Below are 18,722 nucleotides of genomic sequence, written 5' to 3' on the forward strand. Positions count from 1 at the left end.
CACAATCAGAACCACAGTGGATATAACCTTGACAGTCCCAGCTGTCAGAGCCGGCACTTGTACCTGTGCATGTCTGCCAGTGCTCCATCCCTCACAATCAGAACCACAGTGAATATCACTGTGACGGTCCCAGCTGTCAGAACTGACACTCGTACCTGTGCACGTCTGCCAGTGCGCTATCCCTCGCAATCAGCACCACAGTGGACATCACCTTGATGGTCCCAGCTGTCAGAGCCGACACTGGTACCTGTGCACGCCTGCCAGTGCTCCATCCCTCTCAATCAGAACTACAGTGGATTTCACTGTGACGGTCCCAGCTGTCAGAGCTTACACTCGTTCCTGTGCATGTCTGCCAGAGCTCCATCCCTCATAATGAGAATCACAGTGATTATCACTGTGACGGTCCCAGCTGTGAGAACTGACACTCGTATCTGTGCATGTCTGCCAGAGCTCCATCCCTCACATACAGAACCACAGTGGATATCACTGTGACGGTCCCAGCTGTCAGAGCTTACACTCGTACCTGTGCATGTCTGCCAGTGCTCCATCCCTCACAATCAGAACCACAGTGGACATCACCTTGATGTACCCAGCTGTCAGAGCTGACAACCATACCTGTGCATGTCTGCCAGTGCTCCATCCATCACAATCAGAAACACAGTGGATATCACTGTGATGGCCCCAGCTGTCAGAGCCGTCACTCGTACCTGTACATGTTTGCCAGAGCTCCATCCCTCACAATCAGAACCACAGTGGATATCACTGTGACGGCCCCAGCTGTCAGAGCTGTCACTTATACCTGTGCATGTCTGCCAGTGCTCCATCTCTCACAATCAGAACCACAGTGGACATCATTGTGATGGTTGCAGCTGTCATATCTGACACCCATACCTTTGCATGTCTGCCAGTGCTCCATCCCTCACAATCAGAACCACATTAGATATCACTGTGACGGCCCCAGCTGTCAGAGCCGACACTCGTACCTGTGCACGCCTGGCAGAGCTCAATCCCTCACAATCAGAACCACAGTGGATATCACCTTGACGGTCCCAGCTGTCGAGGCCGACACTCGTACCTGTGCACGCCTGCCAGTGCTCCATCCCTCACAATCAGGACCACAGTGGATATCCCTGTGATGGCCCCAGCTGTGAGAACTGACACTTGTACCTGTGCACGTCTGCCAGTGCTCCATCCCTCACAATCAGAGCCACAGTGGACAACTCCTTGACGGTCCCAGCTGTCATAGCTGACACTCTTACTTTTGCATGTCTGCCAAAGCTCCATCCCTCACAATCAGAACCACAGTGGTTATCACTGTGATGGTCCCAGCTGTGACAACTGACACTCATACCTGTGCACGTCTGCCTGAGCTCCATCCCTCACAATCAGAACCACAGTGGATATCACTATGACGTCCCAGCTGTCATGGCCGACACTAGTACCTGTGCATGTCTGCCAGAGCTCCATCCCTCATAATCAGAACCACAGTGGATATCACTGTGGCGGTCCCAGCTGTGAGAACTGACACTCGTATCTGTGCATGTCTGCCAGAGCTCCATCCCTCACATACAGAACCACAGTGGATATCACTGTGACGGTCCCAGCTGTCAGAGCCGACACTTGTACCTGTGCATGTCTGCCAGTGCTCCATCCCTCACAATCAGATCCACAGTGGACATCACCATGACGGTCCCAGCTGTCAGAGCCGACACTCGTACCTGTCCATGTCTGCCAGAGCTCCATCCCTCACAATCAGAACCACAGTGGATATCACCTTGACGGTCCCAGCTGTCAGAGCCGACACTCGTACCTGTGCATGTCTGCCAGAATTCCATCCCTCACAATGAGAACCACAGTGGATATCACCTTGATGGTCCCAGCTCTCAGAGCCGACACTCGTACCTGTCCATGTCTGCCAGTGCTCCATCCCTCACAATCAGAACCACAGTGGACATCACCTTGACGGTCCCAGCTGTCAGAACTGACACTCGTACCTGTGCACGTCTGCCAGTGCGCTATCCCTCGCAATCAGCACCACAGTGGACATCACCTTGATGGTCCCAGCTATCAGAGCCGACACTCGTACCTGTGCACGCCTGCCAGTGCTCCATCCCTCTCAATCAGAAGTACAGTGGATTTCACTGTGACGGTCCCAGCTGTCAGAGCTGACACTCCTACCTGTGCATGTCTACCAGAGCTCCATGCCTCTTAATCAGAACCACAGTGGTTATCACCATGACAGCCCCAGCTGTCAGAGCCAACACTCGTACCTGTGCACGCCTGCCAGTGCTCCATCCCTCTCAATCAGAACCACAGTGGTTATCACCTTGACTGTCCCAGCTGTCAGAGCCGACACCCATACCTGTGCATGTCTGCCAGTGCTCCATCCCTCGCAAGCAGAACCACATTGGACATCACCATGACGGCCCCAGCTGTCAGAGCCGACACTCGTACCTGTGCACTTCTGCCAGAGCTCCATCTCTCACAATCAGAACCACAGTGGATATCACCTTGACGGTCCCAGCTGTCAGAGCCGACACTCGTATCTGTGCATGTCTGCCAGTGCTCCATCCCTCACAATCAGAACCACAGTGGATATCACTGTGACGGCCCCAGCTGTCAGAGCCATCATTCATACTTGTGCATGTCTGCCAGTGCTCCATCTCTCACAATCAGACCCACAGTGGACATCATCATGATGGTCCCAGCTGTCAGAGCTGACACCCATAACTGTGCATGTCTGCCAGTGCTCCATCCCTCACAATCAGAACCACAGTGGATATCACTGAAACGGCCCCAGCTGTCAGAGCCGACACTCGTACCTGGGCATGCCAGCCAGAACTCCATCCCTCACAATCAGAACCACAGTGGATATAACCTTGACAGTCCCAGCTGTCAGAGCCGGCACTTGTACCTGTGCATGTCTGCCAGTGCTCCATCCCTCACAATCAGAACCACAGTGAATATCACTGTGACGGTCCCAGCTGTCAGAACTGACACTCGTACCTGTGCACGTCTGCCAGTGCGCTATCCCTCGCAATCAGCACCACAGTGGACATCACCTTGATGGTCCCAGCTGTCAGAGCCGACACTCGTACCTGTGCACGCCTGCCAGTGCTCCATCCCTCTCAATCAGAACTACAGTGGATTTCACTGTGACGGTCCCAGCTGTCAGAGCTTACACTCGTTCCTGTGCATGTCTGCCAGAGCTCCATCCCTCATAATCAGAACCACAGTGATTATCACTGTGACGGTCCCAGCTGTGAGAACTGACACTCGTATCTGTGCATGTCTGCCAGAGCTCCATCCCTCACATACAGAACCACAGTGGATATCACTGTGACGGTCCCAGCTGTCAGAGCTTACACTCGTACCTGTGCATGTCTGCCAGTGCTCCATCCCTCACAATCAGAACCACAGTGGACATCACCTTGATGTACCCAGCTGTCAGAGCTGACAACCATACCTGTGCATGTCTGCCAGTGCTCCATCCATCACAATCAGAAACACAGTGGATATCACTGTGATGGCCCCAGCTGTCAGAGCCGTCACTCGTACCTGTACATGTTTGCCAGAGCTCCATCCCTCACAATCAGAACCACAGTGGATATCACTGTGACGGCCCCAGCTGTCAGAGCTGTCACTTATACCTGTGCATGTCTGCCAGTGCTCCATCTCTCACAATCAGAACCACAGTGGACATCATTGTGATGGTTGCAGCTGTCATATCTGACACCCATACCTTTGCATGTCTGCCAGTGCTCCATCCCTCACAATCAGAACCACATTAGATATCACTGTGACGGCCCCAGCTGTCAGAGCCGACACTCGTACCTGTGCACGCCTGGCAGAGCTCAATCCCTCACAATCAGAACCACAGTGGATATCACCTTGACGGTCCCAGCTGTCGAGGCCGACACTCGTACCTGTGCACGCCTGCCAGTGCTCCATCCCTCACAATCAGGACCACAGTGGATATCCCTGTGATGGCCCCAGCTGTGAGAACTGACACTTGTACCTGTGCACGTCTGCCAGTGCTCCATCCCTCACAATCAGAGCCACAGTGGACAACTCCTTGACGGTCCCAGCTGTCATAGCTGACACTCTTACTTTTGCATGTCTGCCAAAGCTCCATCCCTCACAATCAGAACCACAGTGGTTATCACTGTGATGGTCCCAGCTGTGACAACTGACACTCATACCTGTGCACGTCTGCCTGAGCTCCATCCCTCACAATCAGAACCACAGTGGATATCACTGTGACGTCCCAGCTGTCATGGCCGACACTAGTACCTGTGCATGTCTGTCAGAGCTCCATCCCTCATAATCAGAACCACAGTGGATATCACTGTGGCGGTCCCAGCTGTGAGAACTGACACTCGTATCTGTGCATGTCTGCCAGAGCTCCATCCCTCACATACAGAACCACAGTGGATATCACTGTGACGGTCCCAGCTGTCAGAGCCGACACTTGTACCTGTGCATGTCTGCCAGTGCTCCATCCCTCACAATCTGATCCACAGTGGACATCACCATGACGGTCCCAGCTGTCAGAGCCGACACTCGTACCTGTCCATGTCTGCCAGAGCTCCATCCCTCACAATCAGAACCACAGTGGATATCACCTTGACGGTCCCAGCTGTCAGAGCCGACACTCGTACCTGTGCATGTCTGCCAGAATTCCATCCCTCACAATGAGAACCACAGTGGATATCACCTTGATGGTCCCAGCTCTCAGAGCCGACACTCGTACCTGTCCATGTCTGCCAGTGCTCCATCCCTCACAATCAGAACCACAGTGGACATCACCTTGACGGTCCCAGCTGTCAGAACTGACACTCGTACCTGTGCACGTCTGCCAGTGCGCTATCCCTCGCAATCAGCACCACAGTGGACATCACCTTGATGGTCCCAGCTATCAGAGCCGACACTCGTACCTGTGCACGCCTGCCAGTGCTCCATCCCTCTCAATCAGAAGTACAGTGGATTTCACTGTGACTGTCCCAGCTGTCAGAGCTGACACTCCTACCTGTGCATGTCTGCCAGAGCTCCATGCCTCTTAATCAGAACCACAGTGGTTATCACCATGACAGCCCCAGCTGTCAGAGCCAACACTCGTACCTGTGCACGCCTGCCAGTGCTCCATCCCTCTCAATCAGAACCACAGTGGTTATCACCTTGACTGTCCCAGCTGTCAGAGCCAACACCCATACCTGTGCATGTCTGCCAGTGCTCCATCCCTCGCAAGCAGAACCACATTGGACATCACCATGACGGCCCCAGCTGTCAGAGCCGACACTCGTACCTGTGCACTTCTGCCAGAGCTCCATCTCTCACAATCAGAACCACAGTGGATATCACCTTGACGGTCCCAGCTGTCAGAGCCGACACTCGTATCTGTGCATGTCTGCCAGTGCTCCATCCCTCACAATCAGAACCACAGTGGATATCACTGTGACGGCCCCAGCTGTCAGAGCCATCATTCATACTTGTGCATGTCTGCCAGTGCTCCATCTCTCACAATCAGACCCACAGTGGACATCATCATGATGGTCCCAGCTGTCAGAGCTGACACCCATAACTGTGCATGTCTGCCAGTGCTCCATCCCTCACAATCAGAACCACAGTGGATATCACTGAAACGGCCCCAGCTGTCAGAGCCGACACTCGTACCTGGGCATGCCAGCCAGAACTCCATCCCTCACAATCAGAACCACAGTGGATATAACCTTGACAGTCCCAGCTGTCAGAGCCGGCACTTGTACCTGTGCATGTCTGCCAGAGCTCCATCCCTCACAATCAGAAGCACAGTGAATATCACTGTGACGGTTCCAGCTGTCATAGCCGACACCCGTACCTGTGCACGTCTGCCAGTGCTCCATCCCTCACAATCAGAACCACAGTGGACATCACCTTGATGGTCCCATCTATCAGATCCTACACTCGTACCTGTGCATGTCTGCCAGTGCTCCATCTCTCACAATCAGAACCACAGTGGACATCTTCGTGATGGGACCAGCTGTCAGAGCCAACACCCAGACCTGTGCATGTCTGCCAGTGCCCCATCCGTCACAATCAGAACCACAGTGGATATCACTGTGACGGCCCCAGCTGTCAGAGCTGACACTCGTACCTGTGCACGCCTGCCAGAGCTCCATCCCTCACAATCAGAACAACAGTGGATATCACCTTGACGGTCCCAGCTGTCATTGCCGACACTCGTACCTGTGCACGTCTGCCAGAGCTCCATCCCTCACAATCAGCACAGTGGATATCACCTTGACAGCCCCAGCTGTCAGAGCTGACACTCGTACCTGTGCATGTCTGCCAGTGCTCCATCCCTCACAATCAGAACCACAGTGGATATCACTGTGGTGGTTCCAGCTTTCAGAGCCGACACACTTACCTGTACACATCTGTCAGAGCTCCATCCCTCACAATCAGAACCACAGTGGATATCACCTTGACGGTCCCAGCTGTGAGAGCCGACACTCATACCTGTGCATGTCTGCCAGTGCTCCATCCCTCTCAATCAGAACCACAGTGGATATCACTGTGATGGTCCCAGCTGTCAGTGCTGACACTCGTACCTTTGCATGTCTGCCAGAGCTCCATGCCTCTCAATCAGAACCACAGTGGTTATCACCATGACGGCCCCAGCTGTCAGAGCCGACACTCTGACCTGTGCACGCCTGCCAGAGCTCCATCCCTCACAATCAGAACAACAGTGGATATCACTGTGATGGTCCCAGCTGTCAGAGCTGACACTCGTACCTGTGCATGTCTGCCAGAGCTCCATGCCTCTCAGTCAGAACCACAGTGGTTATCACCTTGACTGTCCCAGCTGTCAGAGCCGACTCCCATACCTGTGCATGTCTGCCAGTGCTCCATCCCTCGCAAGCAGAACCACAGTGGACATCACCATGACGGCCCCAGCTGTCAGAGCCGACACTCGTACCTGTGGACGTCTGCCAGAGCTCCATTTCTCACAATCAGAACCACAGTGGATATCACCTTGACGGTCCCAGCTGTGAAAGCCGACACTTGTATCTGTGCATGTCTGCCAGAGCTCCATGCCTCTCAATCAGAACCACAGTGGTTATCACCTTGACGGTCCCAGCTGTGAAAGCCGACACTTGTATCTGTGCATGTCTGCCAGAGATCCATCCCTCACAATCAGAACCACAGTGGATATCACTGTGATGGTCCCAGCTGTCAGAGCTGACACTCATACCTGTGCATGTCTGCCAGAGCTCCATGCCTCTCAATCAGAACCACAGTGGTTATCACCATGACGGCCCCAGCTGTCAGAGACGACACCCATACCTGTGCATGTCTGCCAGTGCTCGATCCCTCGCAAGCAGAACCACAGTGGACATCACCATGACGGCCCCAGCTGTCAGAGCCGACACTCGTACCTGTGCACGTCTGCCAGAGCTCCATCCCTCACAATCAGAACCACAGTGGATATCACTGTGATGGCCTCAGCTGTCAGAGCTGTCACTCGTACCTGTGTATGTCTGCCAGAGCTCCATCCCTCACAATCGGAACCACAGTGGATATCACCTTGACGGTCCTAGCTGTCAGAGCCGACACTCGTATCTGTGCATGTCTGCCAGAGTTACATCTCTCATAATCAGAACCACAGTGGATATCACTGTGACCGTCCTAGCTGTCAGAGCTGACACTCGTACATGTCTGCCAGAGCTCCATGCCTCTCAATCAGAACCACAGTGGTCATCACCATGACGGTCCCAGCTGTCAGAGATGACACTCATACCTGTGCATGTCTGCCAGAGCTCCATCTCTCACAATAAGAACCACAGTGGACATCTTCGTGATGGGCCCAGCTGTCAGAACCAACACCCATACCTGTGCATGTCTGCCAGTGCCCCATCCCTCACAATCAGAACCACAGTGGCTATCACTGTGACGGCCCCAGCTGTCAGAGCTGACACTCGTACCTGTGCACGCCTGCCAGAGCTCCATCCCTCACTATCAGAACAACAGTGGATCTCACCTTGACGGTCCCAGCTGTCAGAGCCAACACTCGTACCTGTGCACGCCTGCCAGTGCTCCATCCCTCTCAATCAGAACCACAGTGGTTATCACCTTGACTGTCCCAGCTGTCAGAGCCGACACCCATACCTGTGCATGTCTGCCAGTGCTCCATCCCTCGCAAGCAGAACCACATTGGACATCACCATGACGGCCCCAGCTGTCAGAGCCGACACTCGTACCTGTGCACTTCTGCCAGAGCTCCATCTCTCACAATCAGAACCACAGTGGATATCACCTTGACGGTCCCAGCTGTCAGAGCCGACACTCGTATCTGTGCATGTCTGCCAGTGCTCCATCCCTCACAATCAGAACCACAGTGGATATCACTGTGACGGCCCCAGCTGTCAGAGCCGTCATTCATACTTGTGCATGTCTGCCAGTGCTCCATCTCTCACAATCAGACCCACAGTGGACATCATCATGATGGTCCCAGCTGTCAGAGCTGACACCCATAACTGTGCATGTCTGCCAGTGCTCCATCCCTCACAATCAGAACCACAGTGGATATCACTGAAACGGCCCCAGCTGTCAGAGCCGACACTCGTACCTGGGCATGCCAGCCAGAACTCCATCCCTCACAATCAGAACCACAGTGTATATCACCTTGACAGCCCCCGCTGTCAGAGCCGGCACTCGTACCTGTGCATGTCTGCCAGAGCTCCATCCCTCACAATCAGAAGCACAGTGAATATCACTGTGATGGTTCCAGCTGTCATAGCCGACACTCGTACCTGTGCACGTCTGCCAGTGCGCTATCCCTCGCAATAAGCACCACAGTGGACATCACCTTGATGGTCCCAGCTGTCAGAGCCGACACTCGTACATGTGCACGCCTGCCATTGCTCCATCCCTTTCAATCAGAAGTACAGTGGATTTCACTGTGACGGTCCCAGCTGTCAGAGCTGACACTCCTACCTGTGCATGTCTGCCAGAGCTCCATGCTTCTTAATCAGAACCACAGTGGTTATCACCATGACAGCCCCAGCTGTCAGAGCCAACACTCGTACCTGTGCACGCCTGCCAGTGCTCCATCCCTCTCAATCAGAACCACAGTGGTTATCACCTTGACTGTCCCAGCTGTCAGAGCCGACACCCATACCTGTGCATGTCTGCCAGTGCTCCATCCCTCGCAAGCAGAACCACATTGGACATCACCATGACGGCCCCAGCTGTCAGAGCCGACACTCGTACCTGTGCACTTCTGCCAGAGCTCCATCTCTCACAATCAGAACCACAGTGGATATCACCTTGACGGTCCCAGCTGTCAGAGCCGACACTCGTATCTGTGCATGTCTGCCAGTGCTCCATCCCTCACAATCAGAACCACAGTGGATATCACTGTGACGGCCCCAGCTGTCAGAGCCATCATTCATAATTGTGCATGTCTGCCAGTGCTCCATCTCTCACAATCAGACCCACAGTGGACATCATCATGATGGTCCCAGCTGTCAGAGCTGACACCCATAACTGTGCATGTCTGCCAGTGCTCCATCCCTCACAATCAGAACCACAGTGGATATCACTGAAACGGCCCCAGCTGTCAGAGCCGACACTCGTACCTGGGCATGCCAGCCAGAACTCCATCCCTCACAATCAGAACCACAGTGGATATAACCTTGACAGTCCCAGCTGTCAGAGCCGGCACTCGTACCTGTGCATGTCTGCCAGAGCTCCATCCCTCACAATCAGAAGCACAGTGACTATCACTGTGACGGTTCCAGCTGTCATAGCCGACACCCGTACCTGTGCACTTCTGCCAGTGCTCCATCCCTCACAATCAGAACCACAGTGGACATCACCTTGATGGTCCCATCTGTCAGATCCTACACTCGTACCTGTGCATGTCTGCCAGTGCTCCATCTCTCACAATCAGAACCACAGTGGACATCTTCGTGATGGGACCAGCTGTCAGAGCCAACACCCAGACCTGTGCATGTCTGCCAGTGCTCCATCCGTCACAATCAGAACCACAGTGGATATCACTGTGACGGCCCCAGCTGTCAGAGCTGACACTCGTACCTGTGCACGCCTGCCAGAGCTCCATCCCTCACAATCAGAACAACAGTGGATATCACCTTGACGGTCCCAGCTGTCATTGCCGACACTCGTACCTGTGCACGTCTGCCAGAGCTCCATCCCTCACAATCAGCACAGTGGATATCACCTTGACAGCCCCAGCTGTCAGAGCTGACACTTGTACCTGTGCATGTCTGCCAGTGCTCCATCCCTCACAATCAGAACCACAGTGGATATCACTGTGGTGGTTCCAGCTTTCAGAGCCGACACACTTACCTGTGCACATCTGTCAGAGCTCCATCCCTCACAATCAGAACCACAGTGGATATCACCTTGACGGTCCCAGCTGTGAGAGCCGACACTCATACCTGTGCATGTCTGCCAGTGCTCCATCCCTCACAATCAGAACAACAGTGGATATCACTGTGATGGTCCCAGCTGTCAGAGCTGACACTCGTACCTGTGCATGTCTGCCAGAGCTCCATGCCTCTCAGTCAGAACCACAGTGGTTATCACCTTGACTGTCCCAGCTGTCAGAGCCGACTCCCATACCTGTGCATGTCTGCCAGTGCTCCATCCCTCGCAAGCAGAACCACAGTGGACATCACCATGACGGCCCCAGCTGTCAGAGCCGACACTCGTACCTGTGGACGTCTGCCAGAGCTCCATTTCTCACAATCAGAACCACAGTGGATATCACCTTGACGGTCCCAGCTGTGAAAGCCGACACTTGTATCTGTGCATGTCTGCCAGAGCTCCATGCCTCTCAATCAGAACCACAGTGGATATCACCTTGACGGTCCCAGCTGTGAAAGCCGACACTTGTATCTGTGCATGTCTGCCAGAGATCCATCCCTCACAATCAGAACCACAGTGGATATCACTGTGATGGTCCCAGCTGTCAGAGCTGACACTCATACCTGTGCATGTCTGCCAGAGCTCCATGCCTCTCAATCAGAACCACAGTGGTTATCACCATGACGGCCCCAGCTGTCAGAGACGACACCCATACCTGTGCATGTCTGCCAGTGCTCCATCCCTCGCAAGCAGAACCACAGTGGACATCACCATGACGGCCCTAGCTGTCAGAGCCGACACTCGTACCTGTGCACGTCTGCCAGAGCTCCATCCCTCACAATCAGAACCACAGTGGATATCACTGTGATGGCCTCAGCTGTCAGAGCTGTCACTCGTACCTGTGTATGTCTGCCAGAGCTCCATCCCTCACAATCGGAACCACAGTGGATATCACCTTGACGGTCCTAGCTGTCAGAGCCGACACTCGTATCTGTGCATGTCTGCCAGAGTTACATCTCTCATAATCAGAACCACAGTGGATATCACTGTGACCGTCCTAGCTGTCAGAGCTGACACTCGTACCTGTGCATGTCTGCCAGAGCTCCATGCCTCTCAATCAGAACCACAGTGGTCATCACCATGACGGTCCCAGCTGTCAGAGATGACACTCATACCTGTGCATGTCTGCCAGAGCTCCATCTCTCACAATCAGAACCACAGTGGACATCTTCGTGATGGGCCCAGCTGTCAGAGCCAACACCCATACCTGTGCATGTCTGCCAGTGCCCCATCCCTCACAATCAGAACCACAGTGGCTATCACTGTGACGGCCCCAGCTGTCAGAGCTGACACTCGTACCTGTGCACGCCTGCCAGAGCTCCATCCCTCACTATCAGAACAACAGTGGATCTCACCTTGACGGTCCCAACTGTCAGAGCCAACACTCGTACCTGTGCACGCCTGCCAGTGTTCCATCCCTCTCAATCAGAACCACAGTGGTTATCACCTTGACTGTCCCAGCTGTCAGAGCCGACACCCATACCTGTGCATGTCTGCCAGTGCTCCATCCCTCGCAAGCAGAACCACATTGGACATCACCATGACGGCCCCAGCTGTCAGAGCCGACACTCGTACCTGTGCACTTCTGCCAGAGCTCCATCTCTCACAATCAGAACCACAGTGGATATCACCTTGACGGTCCCAGCTGTCAGAGCCGACACTCGTATCTGTGCATGTCTGCCAGTGCTCCATCCCTCACAATCAGAACCACAGTGGATATCACTGTGCCGGCCCCAGCTGTCAGAGCCATCATTCATACTTGTGCATGTCTGCCAGTGCTCCATCTCTCACAATCAGACCCACAGTGGACATCATCATGATGGTCCCAGCTGTCAGAGCTGACACCCATAACTGTGCATGTCTGCCAGTGCTCCATCCCTCACAATCAGAACCACAGTGGATATCACTGAAACGGCCCCAGCTGTCAGAGCCGACACTCGTACCTGGGCATGCCAGCCAGAACTCCATCCCTCACAATCAGAACCACAGTGTATATCACCTTGACAGCCCCAGCTGTCAGAGCCGGCACTCGTACCTGTGCATGTCTGCCAGAGCTCCATCCCTCACAATCAGAAGCACAGTGAATATCACTGTGACGGTTCCAGCTGTCATAGCCGACACCCGTACCTGTGCACGTCTGCCAGTGCTCCATCCCTCACAATCAGAACCACAGTGGACATCACCTTGATTGTCCCATCTGTCAGATCCTACACTCGTACCTGTGCATGTCTGCCAGTGCTCCATCTCTCACAATCAGAACCACAGTGGACATCTTCGTGATGGGACCAGCTGTCAGAGCCAACACCCAGACCTGTGCATGTCTGCCAGTGATCCATCCCTCACAATCAGAACCACAGTGGATATCACTGTGATAGCCCCAGCTGTCAGAGCTGACACTCGTACCTGTGCACGCCTGCCAGAGCTCCATCCCTCACAATCAGAACAACAGTGGATATCACCTTGACGGTCCCAGCTGTCATTGCCGACACTCGTACCTGTGCACGTCTGCCAGAGCTCCATCCCTCACAATCAGCACAGTGGATATCACCTTGACAGCCCCAGCTGTCAGAGCTGACACTCGTACCTGTGCATGTCTGCCAGTGCTCCATCCCTCACAATCAGAACCATAGTGGATATCACTGTGGTGGTTCCAGCTTTCAGAGCCGACACACTTACCTGTGCACATCTGTCAGAGCTCCATCCCTCACAATCAGAACCACAGTGGATATCACCTTGACGGTCCCAGCTGTGAGAGCCGACACTCATACCTGTGCATGTCTGCCAGTGCTCCATCCCTCTCAATCAGAACCACAGTGGATATCACTGTGATGGTCCCAGCTGTCAGTGCTGACACTCGTACCTGTGCATGTCTGCCAGAGCTCCATGCCTCTCAATCAGAACCACAGTGGTTATCACCATGACGACCCCAGCTGTCAGAGCCGACACTCTGACCTGTGCACGCCTGCCAGAGCTGCATCCCTCACAATCAGAACAACAGTGGATATCACTGTGATGGTCCCAGCTGTCAGAGCTGACACTCGTACCTGTGCATGTCTGCCAGAGCTCCATGCCTCTCAGTCAGAACCACAGTGGTTATCACCTTGACTGTCCCAGCTGTCAGAGCCGACTCCCATACCTGTGCATGTCTGCCAGTGCTCCATCCCTCGCTAGCAGAACCACAGTGGACATCACCATGACGGCCCCAGCTGTCAGAGCCGACACTCGTACCTGTGGACGTCTGCCAGAGCTCCATTTCTCACAATCAGAACCACAGTGGATATCACCTTGACGGTCCCAGCTGTGAAAGCCGACACTTGTATCTGTGCATGTCTGCCAGAGCTCCATGCCTCTCAATCAGAACCACAGTGGATAGCACCTTGACGGTCCCAGCTGTGAAAGCCGACTCTTGTATCTGTGCATGTCTGCCAGAGCTCCATCCCTCACAATCAGAACCACAGTGGATATCACTGTGATGGTCCCAGCTGTAAGAGCTGACACTCGTACCTGTGCATGTCTGCCAGAGCTCCATGCCTCTCAATCAGAACCACAGTGGTTATCACCATGACGGCCCCAGCTGTCAGAGACGACACCCATACCTGTGCATGTCTGCCAGTGCTCCATCCCTCGCAAGCAGAACCACAGTGAACATCACCATGACGGCCCCAGCTGTCAGAGCCGACACTCGTACCTGTGCACGTCTGCCAGAGCTCCATCCCTCACAATCAGAACCACAGTGGATATCACTGTGATGGCCTCAGCTGTCAGAGCTGTCACTCGTACCTGTGCATGTCTGCCAGAGCTCCATCCCTCACAATCAGAACCACAGTGGATATCACCTTGACGGTCCCAGCTGTCAGAGCCGACACTCGTATCTGTGCATGTCTGCCAGAGTTACATCTCTCACAATCAGAACCACAGTGGATATCACTGTGACCGTCCTAGCTGTCAGAGCTGACACTCGTACCTGTGCATGTCTGCCAGAGCTCCATGCCTCTCAATCAGAACCACAGTGGTCATCACCATGACGGTCCCAGCTGTCAGAGATGACACTCATACCTGTGCATGTCTGCCAGAGCTCCATCTCTCACAATCAGAACCACAGTGGACATCTTCGTGATGGGCCCAGCTGTCAGAGCCAACACCCATACCTGTGCATGTCTGCCAGTGCCCCATCCCTCACAATCAGAACCACAGTGGCTATCACTGTGACGGCCCCAGTTGTCAGAGCTGACACTCGTACCTGTGCACGCCTGCCAGAGCTCCATCCCTCACTATCAGAACAACAGTGGATCTCACCTTGACGGTCCCAGTTGTCAGAGCCGACACTCTTACCTGTGCACGTCTGCCAGAGCTCCATCCCTCACAATCATCACAGTGGATATCACCTTGACAGCCCCAGCTGTCAGAGCTGACACTTGTACCTGTGCATGTCTGCCAGTGCTCCATCCCTCACAATCAGAACCAAAGTGGATATCACTGTGATGGTTCCAGCTTTCAGAGCCGACACACTTACCTGTGCACATCTGCCAGAGCTCCATCCCTCACAATCAGAACCACAGTGGATATCACCTTGACGGTCCCAGCTGTCAGAGCCAACACTCATACCTGTGCATGTCTGCCAGTGCTCCATTCCTCTCAATCAGAACCACAGTGGATATCACTGTGACGGTCCCAGCTGTCAGAGCTGACACTCATAGCTGTGCATGTCTGCCAGAGCTCCATGCCTGTCGATCAGAACCACAGTGGTTATCACCATGACGGCCCCAGCTGTCAGAGCCGACACTCGTACCTGTGCATGCTTGTCAGAGCTCCATCCCTCACAATCAGAACAACAGTGGATATCACTGCGATGGTCCCAGCTGTCAGAGCTGACACTCGTACCTGTGGATGTCTGCCAGAGCTCCATGCCTCTCAGTCAGAACTACAGTGGTTATCACCTTGACTGTCCCAGCTGTCAGAGCCGACACCCATACCTGTGCATGTCTGCCAGTGCTCCATCCCTCGCAAGCAGAACCACAGTGGACATCACCATGACGGCCCCAGCTGTCAGAGCCAACACTCGTACCTATGCACGTCTGCCAGAGCTCCATTTCTCACAATCAGAACCACAGTGGATATCACCTTGACGGTCCCAGCTGTCAGAGCTGACACTTGTATCTGTGCATGTCTGCCAGAGCTCCATCCCTCACAATCAGAACCACAGTGGATATCACTGTGACGGTCCCAGCTGTCAGAGCTGACACTCGTACCTGTGCATGTCTGCCAGAGCTCCATGTCTCTCAATCAGAACCACAGTGGTTATCACCATGACGGCCCCAGCTGTTAGAGCCGACACTCGTACCTGTGCACGCCTGCCAGTGCTCCATCCCTCTCAATCAGAACCACAGTGGTTATCACCTTGACTGTCCCAGCTGTCAGAGCCGACACCCATACCTCTGCATGTCTACCAGTGCTCCATGCCTTGCAAGCAGAACCACAGTGGACATCACCATGACGGCCCCAGCTGTCACAGCCGACACTCGTACCTGTGCGCGTCTGCCAGAGCTCCATCTCTCACAATCAGAACCACAGTGGATATCACCTTGACGGTCCCAACTGTCAGAGCCGACACTCGTATCTGTACATGTCTGCCAGAGCTCCATCCCTCACAATCAGAACCACAGTGGATATCACTGTGACCGTCCCAGCTGTCAACTGACAAATTTGTATGTGGATTGTTGCCCGACATCCAGTCACAGATTATGTCCTCTGAGAGCGCTTGGCAGGCAAAATCTCAATCTGAGGTTTTGCACATGACACTCGTACCTGTGCATGTCTGCCAGAGCTCCATGCCTCTCAATCAAAACCACAGTGGTTATCACCATGGCGGCCCCAGCTGTCAGAGCCGACACTCGTACCTGTGCACGCCTGCCAGAGCTCCATCCCTCACAATCAGAACAACAGTGGATGTCACTGTGATGGCCCCAGCTGTCAGAGCCGACACTCGTACCTGTGCATGTCTGCCAGAGCTCCCTGCCTCTCGGTCAGAACCACAGTGGTTATCACCTTGACGGTCCCAGCTGTCAGAGCCCATATCTGTACCTGGGCATGTCTGCCAGAGCTCCCTCCCTCACCATCAGAAGCACAGTGGATATCACTGTGACGTCCACAGCTGTCAGAGCTGACACTCGTACCTGTGCATGTCTGCCAGAGCATCTTGCCTCGCGGTCAGAACCACAGTGGTTATCACCTTGACGGTCCCAGCTGTCAGAGCCCACATCTGTACCTGGGCATGTCTGCCAGAGCTCCATCCCTCACCATCAGAACCACAGTGGATATCACCTTGACGGTCCCAGCTGTCAGAGCTGACACTCGTACCTGTGCATGTCTGCCAGAGCTCCATGCCTCTCAATCAGAACCACAGTGGTTATCACCATGACGGCCCCAGCTGTCAGAGCTGACACTTGTACCTGTGCATGCCTGCCAGAGCTCCATCCCTCACAATCAGAACAACAGTGGATATCACTGTGACGGTCCCAACTGTCAGAGCTGACACTCGTACCTGTGCATGTCTGCCAGAGCTCCATGCCTCTCAGTCAGAACCATAGTGGTTATCACCTTGACTGTCCCAGCTGTCAGAGCCGACACCCATACCTGTGCATGTCTGCCAGTGCTCCATCCCTCGCAAGCAGAACCACAGTGGACATCACCATGACGGCCCCAGCTGTCAGAGCCAACACTCGTACCTGTGCACGTCTGCCAGAGCTTCATCTCTCACAATCAGAACCACAGTGGATATCACCTTGACGGTCCCAGCTGTCAGAGCCGACACTCGTACCTGTGCATGTCTGTCAGAGCTCCATGCCTCTCAATCAGAACCACAGTGGTTATCACCATGATGGCCCCAGCTGTCAGAGCCGACACTCGTACCTGAGCACGCCTGCCAGAGTTCCATCCCTCACAATCAGAACAACAGTGGATGTCACTGTGACGCCCCCAGCTGTCAGAGCCGACACTCGTAACTGTGCATGTCTGCCAGTGCTCCATCTCTCACAATCAGACCCACAGTGGACATCATCATGATGGTCCCAGCTGTCAGAGCCTACACCCATACCTGTGCATGTCTGCCAGAGCTCCATGCCTCTCGGTCAGAACCACAGTGGACATCACCTTGACGGTCCCAGCTGTCAGAGCCAACACTCGTACCTGTGCACGTCTGCCAGAGCTTCATCTCTCACAATCAGAACCACAGTGGATATCACCTTGACGGTCCCAGCTGTCAGCCGACACTCGTACCTGTGCATGTCTGCCAGAGCTCCATACCTCTCAATCAGAACCACAGTGGTTATCACCATGACGGCCCCAGCTGTCAGAGCCGACACTCGTACCTGTGCACGCCTGCCAGAGCTCCATCCCTCACAATCAGAACAACAGTGGATGTCACTGTGACGCCCCCAGCTGTCAGAGCCGACACTCGTAACTGTGCATGTCTGCCAGTGCTCCATCTCTCACAATCAGACCCACAGTGGACATCATCATGATGGTCCCAGCTGTCAGAGCCTACACCCATACCTGTGCATGTCTGCCAGAGCTCCATGCCTCTCGGTCAGAACCACAGTGGACATCACCTTGACGGTCCCAGCTGTCAGAGCCAACACTCGTACCTGTGCACGTCTGCCAGAGCTTCATCTCTCACAATCAGAACCACAGTGGATATCACCTTGACGGTCCCAGCTGTCAGCCGACACTCGTACCTGTGCATGTCTGCCAGAGCTCCATACCTCTCAATCAGAACCACAGTGGTTATCACCATGACGGCCCCAGCTGTCAGAGCCGACACTCGTACCTGTGCACGCCTGCCAGAGCTCCATCCCTCACAATCAGAACAACAGTGGATGTCACTGTGACGGCCCCAGCTGTCAGAGCCGACACTCGTACCTGTGCATGTCTGCCAGAGCTCCATGCCTCTCGGTCAGAACCACAGTGGTTATCACCTTGACGGTCCCAGCTGTCAGAGCCCACATCTGTACCTGGGCATGTCTGCCAGAGCTCCATCCCTCACTATCAGAAGCACAGTGGATATCACTGTGACGGCCTCAGCTGTCAGAACTGACACTCTCACCTGTGTATGTCTTCCAGAGCTCCATGACTTTCGGTCAGAACCACAGTGGTTATCACCTTGACGGTCCCAGCTGTCAGAGCCCACATCTGTACCTGGGCATGTCTGCCAGAGCTCCATCCCTCACCATCAGAAGCACAGTGGGCATCTCCTACCCCCACTCAGGGGTATTTACTGTGTCATCGACTCA

This window comes from Ambystoma mexicanum, chromosome 5q (genome assembly GCF_040938575.1).
Source record: "Ambystoma mexicanum isolate Mex_15411 chromosome 5q, UKY_AmexF1_1, whole genome shotgun sequence".
NCBI lineage: Eukaryota > Metazoa > Chordata > Amphibia > Caudata > Ambystomatidae > Ambystoma > Ambystoma mexicanum.